The sequence below is a fragment of the Aptenodytes forsteri genome, unplaced genomic scaffold (genome assembly GCF_000699145.1).
Source record: "Aptenodytes forsteri isolate BGI_AS27 unplaced genomic scaffold, ASM69914v1 Scaffold65, whole genome shotgun sequence".
Classification (NCBI taxonomy): domain Eukaryota; kingdom Metazoa; phylum Chordata; class Aves; order Sphenisciformes; family Spheniscidae; genus Aptenodytes; species Aptenodytes forsteri.
In genome coordinates this window covers 2,386,709-2,391,623 of record NW_008795127.1, presented here as the reverse complement: position 1 = coordinate 2,391,623, position 4,915 = coordinate 2,386,709, and the positions used below count along the sequence as shown (strand labels likewise).

The 4,915-nt window shown below is 40.8% G+C and overlaps 1 pseudogene; it reads right to left on the bottom strand.

Annotated features, from left to right (window-relative positions):
* Window positions 1-499: 499 nt before the first annotated feature.
* On the bottom strand, window positions 500-883 carry LOC103897418 (annotated as a pseudogene).
* Between the last annotated feature and the right edge of the window lie 4,032 nt (window positions 884-4,915).

Genomic DNA, 4,915 nt, shown 5'->3' with positions numbered 1-4,915 from the left:
TCTTCCTTATATCTAGTCTAAATCTACTCCCCTTTAGTTTAAAGCCATTCCCCCTTGTCTTATCGCAACAGGCCCTGCTAAAAAGTTTGTCCCCTTCTTTCATATAAGCACCCTTTATGTATCCAAAGGCTGCAATAAGGTCTCCTCAGAGCCTTCTCTTCTCCAGGCTAAACAACCCCAACTCTCTCAGCCTTTCTTCAGAGGAGAGGTGTTCCATCACTCTGATCATTTTTGTGGCCCTCCTCTGGGTACCCACTCCAACAGGTCCATATTTTTCCTGTACTGAGGACTCCAGAGCTGGACGCAGTACTCCAGCTGGGGTCTCCCCAGGGCAGAGTAGAGGGGCAGAATCACCTCCCTCGACCTGCTGGCCCCACTTCTTTTGATGCAGCCCAGGATACGGTTGGCCTTCTGGGCTGCGAGCACACATTGCCAGCTCACGTCCAGTTTTTTATCCACCAATACCCCCAAGTGCTTGGGCAAAAGCACACTTTAAGTCTTAGAGCTGCTGAATTTGCCTGATAGCCTTGGTGTCCTCGGGCATGGCATGCTTGGCCAGCTCTCTGGGCAGCTCCTAGTGCGTGGCACACTCCACCCTCTCAAGAACTGGTGGTCAAGCATTCTTTGTGATGTGCCAGACAACATGCTTGTCCAGTGATACATTCAGTAATGTCATTGACAAAGGCATTCATGATGCCCATGGCCTTGGTTAGGATACCGGTCTCATGATGGATCTCCTTCAGCACCTTGTACTGATGGATGCAGTAACTCTCCTTTCTGCTATTCTTGCTATATGTTGCTTGTAGCCCTTCTCTCAGGTTTTGGTGACAGCATTCTTGGAGTTCTTGTTGCGAGCAGGAGCTGGCTTGGTAGGCTCAGGCATTTTGGTAGCACCTTTTCTCACAGATAAGCAACATGAAGGTGGGCAAAGGTGGAGGCAGCGTAGCTGCAAATGGCTTGAGTCCACTGGTGGCATGTACCTGAGCTCTTGAAATAACTACCTTCTTTGCAGCCTGAAGGACTAATAACTGTCATGATTGTGTGAAACTGTGAGCAGCAAACTGAGAGTTTGCTGAAGCAATTGTATCCCAATAACCTTTGGCTGACTTTAGCTGTTTTTATGATGTTAATATCCTATGTTGCAATTAGAGGTAGGAAACCCAAATGCAAATGTTGGGTCTTGCTGAAAACCAGATACTGCCTTTGAGATCAGTCTCTTGGGGGGGGGGGGGGGAGATATCAGAAAAATATCAGACTCTGCCAGTATTATCTTGTATTCTAAAATGCTGAAGTGTTATCTACCCATAGCTGGAAGCCTTCAAAGCTTTACGCAGTTGCTTATGTCTTTAGGTTGTGTTTTCAGTTAAGAGGATTATAGTAGCAAAATGGATAAACTGACTAAAGGAACATTTAAGGAAAGATGGTTCTCTACACTGCTTTTACCTGTTGTTCTAGTGAGGGGTTTGTACTCAGTTGAGGTAACAAGTATCATTCCCTTCACCCTGGGGTTCAGTGCCTGAAAGCTTCAGTTGCGGTAGGTCTGCTGTTCCCTACCCTCTATGCTAAGAGTAGCAGAAAATGGTAAAATTACTTGATTGGTAAAGCTAAGGACTGTTTTTCATATAGGTCCCTTATTTTTTTCTTTACTAAATTGGCAGCTTGGCAAATTGGCTGAACACCATTGTGTTAATTATTGAGAAGCCTAAATTCCTTTGTGGATTTAGTCATGGTAATTGGAATAGAAACTCAATGCAGAGTGCGGAGGTGTAAAGCTGGCCTGGCCATAATCTAGTGGTTTAAGAAAGAGCAGAATGGCATTAGGCCTTGTGTGCTCTGTAACGTAAATCTTTGTGAAGTGAAGGGAGGGAACTGGGACTTGTGTTTCTTCTGTGAATTTCTTTTGCTTTGCGTGGACCGGCTAGCTTGAGACTGAGAGGGGCAGCTGTGCACAGGAGCATGCATGGCCTCAGAGCCTAGTGATGGCAATTCTTCCTTGAGAAGCGGGCACAGTCTTATCCATGGACAACTGTCAGAAGGTGTTAATATTTCAGAGTATATTGTTCGGGTGTTAATATTTCAGAGTAACTAGAGGAGAGGCAGTCACTCAAATTTTCCTTTCTCCTAGGTATATTCTCTTTATTAAGCTAAAGAGAGACCATCAGGCTCTTGCTCTGTGAGCCACATGAAGTCCGTAATTACCCTATGAAAGATGGGCCAATGTCCTCAAAAGCACAGACAGTAGCTTGATGCTTAGTATTCTGTGTCAGCGAAGTGGGAGATATGACTGTAAACCCTTCTGGAAATTTAATCCAGCTTTTCAGTATCTGTGGCAAATGTTTTAATGACCATCAGTACAGTGTTTTTTAAAAAAATAAAATGTGGTGGGCTAACACCATCTTCCACAGTTTTTATGAAGAGTGAAAATAACCTGAGAATGTCTTATAGATGTTTGTGCCTCAGACGCAAGGTTGATAAAAGACAAGTTTGTACATGACAGCTGTCACCAAAGTGGTTTCATCAAGGTGAGACACAGCTCGCTTGGTCCAGCAGGAGAATTTGAGGTAACTGGGAGCTTTACTGTTAAAAGATATATAGATGCTTAGGAATTTGAGTATATGTAAACTGGGTATTTTAAAGATTGTCATTTTGGATTTGGGCTCAAAAATCCTTTTGATCAGCTAGTTCAACAAACCCAGTCATTTGAGTTGGTAAGTCACAATGAGCATTGCAGGTTTAGAGTCCTAGCTTGTTTACCTGTCAGAGGTTTAGGACTTTAAGGAAACCCTGCTCCCTAACACCCCCAGCACCCTCCCAAAAAAAACCCCCACAATCTTACACAGTAGTTGAACACATTCTAGCAGAAAATGAGTCTGAAAGACAAATAGCCTTGTACAAAGTTCTTGAAACAATGGACTAGCAGTGCGTATCAAGAGCAAGATAAACAATAAGCTTCTGTTCTCCATTTCCTGAAAAAGCCTTTTCATATTTGTTTCCCCGTATGTTTTTAACTGTTTACTCTTGGAACAGAGAAAGTTAGTTTTACTAGCAAAATAGTGCTCTTAGCAGGCATATCATTCTCTTGGACCAGTTTCATAGTGATAGCTGCGGTGACTGTAGTCGCTTTTCACATCATTAGGAGAGCAGTTGTACGGTTTGCTGCCAGTTATATGAAATTGGCGTAAGTATTGGAATTGGTTACAATAGATGACCAAGAGGCTTTAAATATTTAGATAATGCGCTTTTAATAGTTGGGGGTTTTTTAAATGCATGTGATTTCACTTCAGGCTTGAGAGTCTCCTTATGTTTTAATGTATTTATTTGGTGCTCAGTTAAAAGTATTGTAATTTTTAAAGGATTCTATATTATATAATGCTCTTATTAAACATATTAAAAAGTATAACCATTTCAATGACTGACAAAACATTGGTTTTGAGTCCTTAGATGTCAAACTAAATCTACAGCAATAAAATTCAATCCAGTTTTGCCCAAGGTGACTGGCAGAAAATCTGGCACTAGCCATCTTTCCAGCTTCTATTTAGAAAACAGATTAATCTTCCAGAGATAGTATTGTCTTGATAAGCATCTTATGTTGTTTTGATTTTAGTATATTAGATCTCAAAAAAGCATAAAGAAGATCACAAATTCGTAGATGCTGAGTCTATATCAAAGCCTTTTACATCTTCAGAAACATCTAACCATAAAGACAGTCAGTGACACTTTGTAGCTTTTGTAAAAGTTCTCAGATATATAAAGATTCCTGAAAAGCAAATTTTAAGTTGTGTAGTAAACTCAACTTACTGTGATGGCAGAGTTGCTTATTTACAAAACATCTTTCACAAAAATCTGGCTAGGGCTTTCAGTTTTACATAATTTTTTTTCTATCACCAGACAAAATTTTATTGTAATCGGGGTGGGGGGAGCACACTTAACAAATTCCAAAGTCAAAAATGAGAACTGAATATAGCTAAAGACAGATGGTGTCTTTTAAAGAGAACGCAGATCTGCTGTTCTAGAGAACAATAGCAGAGGCAACTCTTCATCAAACATCTGCCATTTTGCACAAAAGTCAGTTGGTGTTAATGAAGTTGAGAGCATGATTCTTCATATTTGATGTCTTGATCCATGTCTTTCAAATGTGTGAGTTATCAGTAAAACACTTCTGTAACAATTTCAGAAGGCTTCTTGGATGCTCTGCTGGATCAGAGATTACCTGATATCTCTCGGCTGGCTCTTGAGTGCTTTCTGAGGAACACAAGCCAAAAAACCCCACAATTCCAAGTTTCCTCTTTTTTGGTCTTCCTTCCCAGTTTCCAGGTTTTTCCAGAGTTATATAGGATGAAACACTCTTAGACCAAACCTGGAGAGAAAAGTTTAATAACTTTATTATTACCTAATTATATTAGTGAGGTGGGCCATCATTTGGCCACCATTAATTGTTTGAAGGAAATGATGGAAAAAAAACTCTTTAGGCAGCGTGGAGCACTCTGCTTTTTTAATGTGGAGAGCTATTTTGGGATATATTAAGATACTGGAGAACAGAATTGCTTATGCGGGAAACCGATGTGCTAACAGACCAATAAAAAAAAATAAGAATTCCATTGTATGGACTTCAGCAAACATCACTCTCAAAAGTTTTGTTAAAGATGAGAGTTCTCTAACTAGAGCTTCAGTATGCGAATTATGAAGCCACAAAGCAGTGATAAATGCTGTGTGTGTCACTTCTGTACTGTTCATGCAGGTTGCAATTCATTGTCCCTGAGGGACGTAGATAGAATCATAGAATCATTAAGGTTGGAAAGACCTCTAAAGATCATCGAGTCCAACCATCAACCCAACACCACCACGTCCACTAAGCCATGTCCCTAAGCGCCTCATCTACATGTCTTTTAAATACCTCCAGGGATGGGGACTCAAC